Below are 13,737 nucleotides of genomic sequence, written 5' to 3' on the forward strand. Positions count from 1 at the left end.
GGTACAGGATGTATGGAATTTTTATATGCAGTCTTAAACCCTGTACAATCCTGCTATAAATATTGAAGGTATGCAATTGCAAGCTTCTTGTAGGAGAGGGAAGAGGGTATGCGTTAATGTGAAGCTTGGTCTAAAGTGAGTTAATTTGGATGTTATGTAAAATTACAGTGCACAATCCCTAATAATAGTTCTATTTGAGTATCCTTGGATGACTGACATAGCAGAGTACCTACGTAACTGCAAGAAAGTACAATAAAACAAATTCCTAACCATTAGGCTTTCAGAAAAATGAAGCAAATAATGAGAAAAATGATCTATATCTTTTCAAATTATGAATAATCCTTAGAGATTAAACTTTTAAGTTTTATTATTTTAGACTTAATTTTAGGGTGTTTTTGTTTTAAATTTATTTGGGCAAAAAATGGTTAATATGAAAATCAGCCAAGAGATGCATTAGCTTTTCAGTCTGTGTAGGGATAATATTTTGAACAAGCTCCCAGCTTTTCCAAGTAACGTTGCTGGTAGCAGGAAATTATATGTCTGCACAGTTTGTATGCCAGTTATTAGAGTATTCCTCCCAATGTCATAGTTGGTAATCGGGACAGAGGATTCAGGTGTGAGGAAATCTAAAGAGTTGAAGAGAAAGGACGACTTAATGATTTAGGGTCATGAAATGGGCAATGAGTCTTTTTTCAGTCCAACATCCCCTGTCAATTAGACAGACCAGACCATCCACATACCCAACATCTAGAATATTATATTGCAGGAAATCTAACTTTTAGAAGAGATAGGAAAAATGGAAAAGCAGAAGCATAGCCCCAATACAAAAGATGGGATAACAGACACCAGACAGAAGGTATCTTGCTTAGAAATCAAAAAATAGAATTTTTTAGAGGGGAACAAAGAAACAGGTTAGAAATATTGGTGTCATTTGTCAGTAGGCCCTCAAATAGTAATGAATATAGTTTATTGTGAATCAGGATATTATAGGTGCATTTGACAAGTGTAATACAGTAATTACGGGTTTACATAAAAATTCAGCAACTCAAAGTAGTAAACACGTGGAGGATGGTATATAAAATGATTCTGTGGGTTATTGCTTCAAAAAAGGGGCAGGTTATGTTAGATTTGGCCTTAAGCAATGAGAAAGGGGTAATCAATAATCTTATATTTTAGTAACTTTTGGCAAGAGTGTTCATAATATGGTAGAATTTTATATTAATTCTTAAATATAAATTAAAAAATGCAAAGATATAAAGCATCCTTTGAATATGTTCAACTGAGAAACTACTTTAGATGATATGACTGTAATTAAGACATGTACAACATTAAAAAGTCCATATAAATGTATATCCTTTTAAAGCACAAAAATAGGAAAACCTCAGATAACTGTCCGTCTCCGCCGCATCTGCTCTCAGGATGAGGCTTTTCATTCTAGGACGAGGGAGATGTCTTCATTTTTTAAAGAAAGGGGCTTCCCTTCCTCCACTATCAACTCTGCTCTTAAACGCATCTCCCCCATTTCACGTACATCTGCTCTCACTCCATCCTCCCACCACCCCACTAGGAATAGGGTTCCCCTGGTCCTCACCTACCACCCCACCAGCCTCCGGGTCCAACATATTATTCTCCGTAACTTCCGCCACCTCCAACGGGATCCCACCACTAAGCACATCTTTCCCTCCCCCCCTCTCTCTGCATTCCGCAGGGATCGCTCCCTACACAACTCCCTTGTCCATTCGTCCCCCCCATCCCTCCCCACTGATCTCCCTCCTGGCACTTATCCGTGTAAGCGGAACAAGTGCTACACATGCCCTTACACTTCCTCCCTTACCACCATTCAGGGCCCCAAACAGTCCTTCCAGGTGAGGCATCACTTCACCTGTGAGTTGACTGGGGTGATATACTGCGTCCGGTGCTCCCGATGTGGCCTTTTATATATTGGTGAGACCCGACGCAGACTGGGAGACCGCTTTGCTGAACATCTACGCTCTGTCCGCCAGAGAAAGCAGGATCTCCCAGTGGCCACACATTTTAATTCCACATCCCATTCCCATTCTGACATGTCTATCCACGGCCTCCTCTACTGTAAAGATGAAGCCACACTCAGGTTGGAGGAACAACACCTTATATTCCGTCTGGGTAGCCTCCAACCTGATGGCATGAACATTGACTTCTCTAACTTCCGCTAGGCCCCACCTCCCCCTCGTACCCCAGCTGTTACTCATTTTTATGCACACATTCTTTCTCTCACTCTCCTTTTTCTCCCTCTGTCCCTCTGAATATACCTCTTGCCCATCCTCTGGGTCAACCCCCCCCCGTCTTTCTTCCCGGACCTCCTGTCCCATGATCCTCTCGTATCCCCTTTTGCCTATCACCTGTCCAGCTCTCGGCTCTATCCCTCCCCCTCCTGTCTTCTCCTATCATTTTGCATCTCCCCCTCCCCCTCCAGCTTTCAAATCCCTTACTCACTCTTCCTTCAGTTAGTCCTGACGAAGGGTCTCGGCCTGAAACGTCGACTGCGCCTCTTCCTATAGATGCTGCTTGGCCTGCTGCGTTCACCAGCAACTTTGATGTATGTTGCTTGAATTTCCAGCATCTGCAGAATTCCTGTTGTTTGTTGTTAACAAGGTAAGTTTAAAAAAAACTAGATCAAATGAAAAGGCTCATGATGTTATGATGCGGATACAATGAGGTCTTTTAAGAGACTCCTGCATAGGTACATGGAGCTTAGAAAAATAGAGGGCTATGGGTAACCAGAGGTAATTTCTAAAGTAAGTACATGTTCGGCACAGCATTGTGGGCCGAAGGGCCTGTATTGTGCTGTAGGTTTTCTATGTTTCTATGTTGCAAAAGAGAGCAGTAGATTGGAAAAATTTTGGAACTCAGCAAAGGAGGACCAAGACATTGAAGCCTATGAGTGTAATCTACCATGCAACACAAAAACAGACTCTGGCAACTTCCATGGATATACAAGAAGGTAAAAGCTAATGTGGTTACCATAGAGAAAATTAGAAAGGTTAAAAAAAAATCATTTTTTTCTTGGGTTGGGAGGGTATCATTAGCCAGGTGCTGCAGGAATTACTGCTGGCTCCCCAGCTGTTCACAATCTGTATCAATAATTTGGAAACCACCAGAAACTCGGTTGCAGTTTTGGTCATGGCCTATGAGATGTTTACAGGAAGTATGTAGAAGCTTTTGTGATGAAGAGAATGGCAATTTTGTGGCAAAGGTCGATAATGGATTGTCATGAGACTCATGAGCTTATTTACCACTTTCAATAAGTTGAGGTTTAAACGAGTGTGCTACAGTTTTCATGAGCGCTTGTTTCTGACAGTTTCTATCTACTCCATTTGTATACCTTCTGAAACAAAATTGCATGAATCATACTTTTATTCCGTCATATCATCCAGCTTCAAATGGAATAACTGAGAGGTTGTCTGAATAGAATAGTTAAAGAAGCTCTCTATAGAAGCATTATATGATTTTTCAAAACTCTGCATGAAGTAACAACATAGACAATTACTTGCTGTAGCACAGAACAACTTGGCAGACTACCACAGAGTATAAACCTGCAGAATTCTTGAAGAGGAGAAGAGTGAGATCTGTTCAACCAAATATGGCTTCTAACAGAAGTAGTTGAGTCAAAATCATCACCACATCACTAAACAGAAAGAATGCCATTCCATGCAAGAAGGAGTTTGTGATCTTCAGTAATGTAGCAATTCAACCTTGCACAAATGTGTGGGAGTAACCATAAACGGGGGTTGCAGAGTTAAGGGACATTTGGTTTGAATTAGTGACAACATCTAAAGCGTTGTGTAGATCAAATGACCTCTGTTAGAGATGAACCTTTTAAATATGTGATCACTTAATCACAAAGTTTTGGTCAAATTGGATCCAATGTAAACTATCGGAACTGAAGGACCAAATTGAAGCAAGTCCAGCAAAGAAACGGGATCACCATTGATTCAAAAAATTCACCTAACACCAAAACCGACGAAGATGACGAGAGGTTCTAAAACCTGACCACTGGATTAGATTGATCATGAAATATGTAATGATAAATTCTTTGCAAATTACGGTTGAAAATATAAAAATCTGATAGAAGGAATTACTTTAAAAAAGATCACTTGTTTGTATCACTAGCAATGGAAATATTGCTATCTGTGTATCTTTATGTGTATTTATCTGTGTTCTGATTGGACAAAAGTCAAATGAAGAATTTGCTTTCCAACAATGTCACAGCCCACTGTCTCAGGATTGTAAGGACCTAAAATGTAAATAAGCTGCGTTCTCTAGTGTAAAAATAAACTATTACCACTTAAGGTCTTCTTGAAGAAATTACAGATGAAACTGAACAAAATCAGGCCCAGAAAAGTACAGTATCCCTGATGAATCCAGCTCTGTGACACAGCGAGTAGAGCTGCTGCCTCACAGCATCAGAGACCTAAATTCAATCTCGATCTTGGGTGCTGCCTGTGTGGAGTTTTCATGTTCTCCCTGCAACCATGTGGCTTTCCTCTGTGTGCTCCAATTTCATCCCACATCCCCAAACCGCTCAGATAGGTAGGTTAGCAGGCCACAGTGAATTGCCTAAAGTGTGTAGATGAATGGCAGAACAGGGGAGTTGATACAATTTAGAGAGAATAAGATTAATATACGATTAGTGTAAATCGGCAGTTGAAAATTTGCATAGGTTTGGTGGGCTTTTTCTCTACTGTATTGATAGCTCCAAAAATCTGTACATGAAATACAATAGTTAAATTTTATTCAGTGAGTAAATACAGCATGTGTTGTGATTCCAGGACAGAAAGCCACAAAGGAATCATCATCAATCCTGACGAAGGGTTCCGGCCCGAAACGTCGACCGATCTTTTCCACGGATGCTGCCCGACCTGCTGAGTTCCTCCAGCGTGTTGTGAGTGTTGCTTTGACCCCAGCATCTGCAGATTATTTTGTGTTTACATCATCAATCAATGTTAGGTGCTGAGCAAACTAATCTCAGCCAGTGGGAGTAACGTGGTTAGTTTCAATGGCCCTCAGCAAGAAAGAGTAAAATAACTGCCACTACTTCAGGTCTGTGTTACTCCCTGCTGGAAGTCACAGATGTGTGCACATTGATTGTGAACAGAAACTGCAATGCTAATCATTTCTCTTCAAAGAAGTAATAAGCTGAGGCACGCACACAAAACAGCAACGCTGTCGAAGTCTCAGAGACTATTAGTATGCAATAGATCGTTAACTTAAAACAAGGGACATATAATTAAGGAATGAAACTGCTTTTGTCAGATTTTTTTGCCACACTTTGAATTCACTGGTTAGGCTATGGGGTAAAACTAAAACACAAAACAATCAAAGAGACTATCATGCAAACACGAGGAAATCTGCAGATGCTGAAATTTCAAGCAACACACATAAAAGTTGCTGGTGAACGCAGCAGGTCAGGCAGCATCTCTATGAAGAGGTACAGTCAACGTTTCGGGCTGAGACCCTTCGTCTTTTATGTGTGTTGCAAAGAGACTATCATAAAGATCATTATTACCTCAGAGAGTTATTTTTCACCATTCAGGTTTTTGTTGGTCACCCATGGCTTGATGAGAGAGGGTGTTATTTAAGTAAGAAAGTTGCATCCTGGTGATGTCATTGGGATCTACCAGCCATTTTTACAGAACTTAACAGTTTTAAAGTTTCAGTCTAGAAACTCAAATGGTTATGAATTCTAAATGCAGGAGGCTGAGATCAACGTCAGGGCTTGTACATAAGGCCCAGGGGTTAAAATCTCCCTGTCCACATGTATTGATCAGTGAGAATAAGGTTTCTGGATGGTGTGCTGCCTGCTTTAGACTATGCACTACTGATGAGGGTTTTAGGATCAATTTGTCCTGGTGATCTAAGGTCTATTACACTATTTCTTTGCAGATGCTATTTCAGTTTCATTTCTTTTGCACCATCCTGTCTACCAGCTGCCAATAAAGAAATCTTTCCAAGTATAAAAGGCGATCAACTACAGGACTAAACATACATCGATTCAAATTGTGCCACTGTTCAGACGTTTTATCAGAGTGCTGCTTCTCTGTCTCCTGCATTTCTTGCTGAACTGTGCATGAGTTAGGTGAGAAAAATAGATATTCAATGTAACTAGCAGCATTCATTTTGTAGTATGCACACAGGGTCATGGCTTAAGGCATTTTCTTTATTATCTGTAATTTCCATCAGCCTCCTGTCTAAGATAACAGAGGATAGCCAGTAAATTAAATGCCAGTTAAACAACATAACTCACAGGGAATGCCAGTTCACAGTCAGGCAATAATTCCATGGCAATTCAATGCACATAATGTATAATATATACAATTCTTTTTGAGGTACCCACCTGATATTCCAGAAGGTGTATGTGTTAATAGTTAATGTTACAAAAGAATTAACATACAACCCAAAATAGACTGGTTTGAAACAGTATAAAGCTAAAAGCCAGAACCAAGAATTAATCATATTCATTCTAGCTTTATGAAATGGGGCAGTGTGAGGTGAACAAATCCACCCCACAGAGTGAAACAGGTGCGTTGACATTTTCAGTACAGCCACTAGAATAGCAATTATGGTTTTAACAATGATGAGCCTGAAATGTCTTCCAGGAAATGTGGTACCATTCCAGTTCCCTATTCTCAGTGATGACCTTGTGTACCAGGTTTTTTAGTCCAACAAAGGCTCAGGCTGTTTGTAGCAAGCAATACAGCATAGACATTAAAAGACGCCCTACTCTTGTAAGCTGCAGGACTGAAAGCATGCCTGATTTTTACAGAATTCGCATCCATGATTTCATATGCTCTGTGCCAAATATCTTCTAATAATACCACAATATCACAATCATAAACAAAGGCTTCCAGCAAGGTGTGAATAAGCTGTCACAACCATGCAGAACTGCGTGCTCAGCACTGTGACCAAAGAATCTTGAGTGTCTGCTTGACATGAGGAAATTGGTCAGGTTATTTCCATCAAACTTTACACTTCCATACACTTTAATTGACTGAAATAAAGTTACGACCTAGCTTTCAGAGTAAGTCTCCCCTGAGATGGATGAAGTTATACTGAAGAATGAGGAATTCAGCAGAAAACTTCAAACAACTATTTTCTGGTTTTGTGGAAGTAGACACCAAAAACCTCCCAGCAATACAGGAGAAACACAATTGTTTCGTCAACGAGGAATGTAACAAAATCAGCATTAGGGAACTAATAGTACTGGAGAAGCCATTCTGATGACCTGATACTTATGGTTTTGAAGGGGGTGGTGACAGGGATAGTAGATTCACTGGTTGTAGTCTTCCAAAATTCCATAGATCCAAAAATCGTTCCCACAGATTTAAAAGTGGCAAATGTGACCCAACTACTTAGTAAGGGAAAGAGAGAGAGAAAAAAAAGAGAGAACTGTGTTCAGTCAACAAACAATGTGCTGCTGGAACTCAGTGGATTGAGTAGTGTCTGTGGGGAAGAGGATTTCTCGATGTTTTGTGTTGAGACCCTGCATCAGTACACTAGCAGATTATTTGTTGCTCCATATTCTAGTATCCATAGTCTCTTGTGCCTCAACAATTCAGTCAGTCTAATATCAGTAGGTAGGAAGGTGCTGGAATCTATTGTTAGGAAAGTGATAAAAGGGCACTTAGGAATTAATTTGATGGATTTATGAAGGTGAAATTGTATTCCACAAATCTGATCGAGCTTTTTGAAGTTGTAGCAAGAAAACTAGAAAAGAAATGACCAATGCTTGTGATGCATTTGGAGTTACAGAAAGCCTTTAATAAAGTACCACACAAGAGCTTACTGGAGAAAATTACAGTGCAGAGAATTGAGAGTAATATATTGACATGGATTGGTTAATGTACAGAAAACAAACTAGTAATAAATGGGGCATTTTCAGCTTGGCTGTGATTTGTAGAGTACCATTGGGATCATTGCTACAGCCCTAGCTATTTAAAGACCATTATCAATGAGTTGGATGAAGGGATCAAGTGTAATACATCCAAGTTGGCTGAAGATACTAAGTGGATGACAGTGGGGACTTAGAGCATGCAGAGAAACTTCAGTGGGATACAGACAGGCAAGGTGAATGGTTAGGATGTCGCAGATCAAATATAATTTAGAAGATATGTGTTCAGCTATTTTGTTGCAAGAGGATCGAAACAAAGAGAAGTTTTATAAATAGTGTGAGATTGAAATGTGACCAGAGATACCTGAATGTTGTTGTATACATATCATTGAAAATTATCTTTCAGACGATATAAGCAATAACCATGTTGGCTATTATCACAAAGGAAAAAATAAGCATTTGTGCTCAATTATATAAGATCCTAGTAAGACTCATTCTGGAATATCATATGCAGCTCTGGTTTCCTTACCTAAGGAACAATATATTTTCAATTAAAGGAATTCATGGAAAGTTCACCAAAAGACAAGACCATACGACATATAGAGCAGAATTGGGCCATTGGATCCATAGAGTCTGCTCCACCATTTGATTATGGCTGATTTATTATCCCTCATAACCCCATTCTCCTGGCTTCTCACCATAACCTTTCAAATCTGCTCTAAATATACACAATTATTTAGCCTCCACAGTTGTTTGTGGCAATTAATTCCACGTATTCACCACCGTCTGGTTAAAGAAATTCCTCATCTCTGTTCTAAAGGGGTGTCCTTGTATTATGAGGATGTCCCCTCTGGTCCTAGCTCTCCCACTATTGAAAACATCTTCCCAACATCCACTCTGTACAGGCATTCCAATATTTGATAGGTTTCAATGAGAAACCCCCTCCTCCATTCTTCAGGAGCCATCAAATTCCCCTCATAAATTAATTCTTTCATTCCCAGGATTATTCTTGTGAACCTCCTCTGGATCCTCACCAATGCCACCAAATCCTTTCTTAGATAAGGGGCCCAAAGCTACTCATAATACTCCAAGTGCAACCTGACCAATGCCTTATAACAGCGGTCCCCGACCACCGGGCCGCAAAGCATGTGCTACCGGACCGTGAAGAAACGATATGAGTCAGCTGCATCTTTCCTCATTCCCTGTCACGCACTGTTGAACTTGAAAATAGGGTTGCCAACTGTCCCGTACTTGCCGGGACATCCCGTATATTGGGCTAAATTGGTTTGTCCCGTATCTCCCCTGCTAAGGTAGAGCGTTCCTATGAAACCTTTCATGCCAAAATGGTGTGAAATGAAGAAGCAATTACTATTAATTTATATGGGAAAATTTTTTGAGTGTTCCCAGACCCCAAAAATAACCTACCAGATCATGCCAAATAACACATAAAACCTAAAATAACACTAACATATAGTAAAAGTAGGAATGATATGATAAATACACAGCCTATATGAAGTAGAAATAATGTATGTACAGTATAGTCGGGAAGATGAAGGCAAAACCGATTTGTGGGGGGGAGAAATATCAGCATGTACGCACATGCGCACACAGGTGCCCGCGCAAGGCTTCATGGTCATGGTAGTCTTTCCTGGGATTTGACTGCTACTTTTGTCCCTTATTTGGGAGTGAGAAAGTTGGCAACCCTAACTGTAAAAGACATGTTGAGGTGAGTTTAACCCTACTTGAACACCCCCCCGGTCGACCGGTCCACAAGAATATTGTCAATATTAAACCAGTCCGCGGTGCAAAAAAGGTTGGGGACCCCTGCCTTATAAGGCAGCATTACATCCTTGCTTTTATATGCCAGGCTTGACCCATGAGGAGAGATTAGCTAATATGGGTCTCCGCTCTCTTGAACTTTGAGGAATGTCAGGTTGACACCATTAAAACATTTTGATTTCTTGACAAAGATGAATCTTGTAATCTCTTAGCCCAAACAATAATGAAGGCACAATCCATTCAAGACCGATCAATTTTGGTACATTAGTGAATCATGAGATGTTTGGTATGTGCTAGGCATGGCATTAAAATAAATAGTCCAACATGAACTTAATGGATGATGAAAATGACACAAGGAACTAAATAGTCCCCTCCTACCTTCATTTCTCATGTTTTCAACATTCCAGTTTCTTACAAACCATACCACAAAATGAATGATTGACAAAACAAGAAAAATGATTCAGCCTTTAAAACTAAATAATGCAAAAGTTAGTACATTTTCTCTTAAAATACTGTAAAAAAATAACAAAGTAATAAGGGAGTGAATAATAAAGAAAGGGAGCAGAATTAAAATTATTTAGTTTTGAAATCTTTAATTACGCAGCATAAAATTACAAATACAATAAAACGTTCCCATGTCTGCATAGAATTAGACCTTTGAAATTGGCATTGTTCAAGAAAAGCTAAACTTTATCTGCTAAATATTAAAATTTTGCTTACACTCTCTCATTATAAAAATAAAGTGTCTCAAGCACACCTGCACATGTAATGTAGCTGACACTACTATTATATAATACCCAAATACAAACACAGCCGCATAATTCTATATAAAAATGGTGTCAATTTTGCTTCACTGAACTCGGTCCTGACATAATTTTCCACTGCATTGACCCTTTTTCATTCCATTGGTACCTTATCTAAATATCCTTTGGCAGTTCTGTAACCAAGTGGAACTAAAACACTGGATGGCAATCTTTATAAAGCTATGACTATCTGAAAGTGCAATGGCAGGGTCAGCCAAGAAATGATTAGCTAGTATGACTGTCGAAGGGCTACAGCTGATGACTGATGAGTGGATTGTGCTATCTTTACGGGAAGCTTTTCAGGGAGGCTTTGACTAACTCATCACAGGGAGAACACCACACAGAAGTTCAAATTACTGAATTTCAAGCAGTTCTTCATAAATGTTCCACATTGAGATGCTGTGACTCCAGGGGTGAGCCTAAATGGAAGGTATGATTTTCATCATTGGTGAACTTTGGTAATCCAATTTTGCTATTCCCCCCCAACCCCACCCCTAGTTGAAACAGCATACCCTATGCAAATGGAAAACACAGTGGCATGTTTTGAAGAATCACATTAATGACTGAGATTTAGAGGAGTTGAAAACAGTGCAAATGTACATAGAAACAAAAGGGAACTGAACATTTACCATCTCCATCAGGAAATTCCCCTTAAGTGCTATAATGGAGTAATCAGTCATTAGTTACATTCTAGGATGCAGCATAAGATTTAGTTGAGCAATACTGTAACATGGTAAGTGTGGTATGCTTGAGAAGAGGAAGGTGACTTTCAATGTATGGTTCCCACAGCTCCCCTCCACTGGAGTTCCTTTCCTGTTATTTCTGAATCAGTTCAATACCATTTGATAGAGATTGATTGTCACGATTAGTCAGCAATTCTACTATCAATATACCAAAGGACTGGAATGTAAACTAGACAGGCATCCGTCTACCTTTGTCCAGAAATTCTTATGTTCCTCAAAAGCATAAATGCAGGAAAAAATGTATGAGGTGTTGTGAGGGTATTAACCCAAATTTGCCTTATTCTATCAGAAATGTTGACTTACTGCAGTGTAATATGTGGTCTGGCAAAGGAATTAGGATGTCATCACTCATGTTGTAGAGAATGTGCTGAGGTTTTGCTGATTATACTTTTCACAGTGATTAATGAAACAGCAGGTTGTAAAAACTTTTGTTTAGTTAGACTGTGTATTTTGGAAAACGAGGCAAGGCAGCATTGCTTAGTAATTGGAAGAGCTGATGGAGCTTAAATATCAACAGAAACTATATATATTTATAGATGCTAAAGTGGAGGGGGGAAGCTATAGCAATCAAAGTGTTTGGGACCAATTCTGTGTCAAAGGGCAAGTGAGACACCCTCATCCAAACATGGTCCAGATGCAATTCCAATCTTAGAACAGGTGAGGAATCCCTTTGCCAGAGGCATTTAAGACACTATGGCTGCAGTAGACTGTAAAAGTGCTGTGCTCCTAGGAGGGAGATGGAGTTATTTTTAATGCATCACAGTTGGCTGCCTACTGTAACCTAGAGTAATAGGAAATGGTCCATTTATTCCCAAAGAGTTAAATATGCTCCATTCAAATTTCAAAGTTCAAAGTAAATTTATTATCAAAGTGCATAGATGTCACCATGTACAACCCTGAGATTCATTTTCTTGCGGGCATACTCAATAAATCCATAATAGAATCAATGGAAGACCGCACCAACCTGGGTGTTGAACCAGTGTGCAAAAGACAATAAACTGCAAATACAAAAAGAAAGTAATAACAATAAAAAGTAAATAAGCAGGATATATATGAAGAACATAAGATAAAGAGTCCCTGAAAGTGAGTCCATAGGATGTGGGAATATTTCAATGATGGGGAGAGTGAAGTTGTCCCCGCTGGTTTAAGAGCCTGATGGTTGAAGGGGTGATAACTGTTCCTGAACCTGGTGGTGTGAGGCCTGAGGCTCCTGTACGTTCTTACTGATGGCAGCAGTGAGAAGAGACTATTGCCAGGGTGCTGGGGGTCTCTGACGACGGATGCTACTTCCCTGTGACAATGCTTGGTGTAGATGAGCTCAGTGGTGGGGAGGGCATTACCTGTGATGGACTGAGCCGTGTCTACTACACTTTGTAGGATTTTCTGTTCAAGGTTGCGATGCAGCCAGTCAATATGCTTTCAAAGTATTGCAATATAATACAAAATACGCACAGACGCAGCTTCAGGAGAACTGCACGTTTCCCCATACTGCAAGGTGCATTGAATACATGAATATCACTGAGTGGGTACTGCTGTAGGCTCTGTGATATACTACAGTCATTTGTGTTTCAATGGCTAGGTAGTGTGTGCCACAAACTGTGCATCATGTAGTTCATGGCCAGTATCCTGACATTTGCCTTCATTCTATGAGAGTCTATTTGCCTCTTGAATTTGAGCCAAATTAACAAATCAAAGGGGGGAGGGCAAGGCTTGAAAATTTTCTCTGATATATAAGCGATGCATTATTCATCTTGCATAGAGGCAGGCAAGCTGCCACACAAACTGTATCGGAGCAGTTTCTTGGCGTACTTAAACTATGCATTTCTTACTAGATCCTCTCTGCAGGAGCCCTGTAGTGTTCAGCAGAGGGAGCGTCAAGATTCCTTAGGGTCCACACAATGGTGAATGACCTCCTCGCTGGGTGGGATCAGCCTTTGCTCCCTGCCAAAAGTGAGTAGAGGCAAGAGGAAGAGTTGGAGAAAGAGAATCAAAAGACAACCCCATCAACTCATTTCTGCCTCAGCTGCATATAAAATGGCTCCATCTGACTAAACTACTGAAAAACATCATCTCAGTTATCCGTCCACCTGCTGCCTCACCTGCCGTTTCCTCTGTTAGTGACCATCACAGTCTCTGCTTAAATATAAACGTCACAATAAAAGCCAATGGGAAGTGAACACTGCAAAGCAAATTTGCTGATAAAACCATCTAAATACCACCAAAGCATCCGCAGATAACCTTGTGCATTTATTTGATGCATGATTCAAGCCCTCACCAGAGTGACTCATGAAAACTCCTGCCTTTCACTGGAGAGCAGACAGTTGGTCCTTGGAGGATAATCTTGGGTGAGGAGCAGCAGCAGTTTGGTCTAGTTGGCTGACAGCAAAGGCACTGGCAGGTGGTAGCACTGAAATCGGAGATGTTGCCAGCCTGAGAGAGGTGTTTTGTGCTCCACTGAGCCACTGGCACCAGGAGCTGGAGTACAGATTGCTGGCTTGTAATGCCGTGCAATCCCCTTGAACAGGTATCCACAGACATGATGAGC

At 40.3% G+C, this 13,737-nt stretch overlaps 1 long non-coding RNA gene across 1 annotated transcript in view; it reads right to left on the minus strand.

Moving 5' to 3' along the window:
- Window positions 1-13,737, minus strand: part of LOC134347554 (uncharacterized) — a 58,996-nt gene that overhangs the window by 22,767 nt on the left and 22,492 nt on the right. Inside the window, exon 2 of the long non-coding RNA XR_010018188.1 lies at window positions 2,473-2,610. This is a non-coding gene — a long non-coding RNA (uncharacterized LOC134347554). The remainder of the gene's footprint in view (window positions 1-2,472; window positions 2,611-13,737) is intronic.

Source organism: Mobula hypostoma, chromosome 6 (genome assembly GCF_963921235.1).
Source record: "Mobula hypostoma chromosome 6, sMobHyp1.1, whole genome shotgun sequence".
Lineage (NCBI taxonomy): Eukaryota > Metazoa > Chordata > Chondrichthyes > Myliobatiformes > Myliobatidae > Mobula > Mobula hypostoma.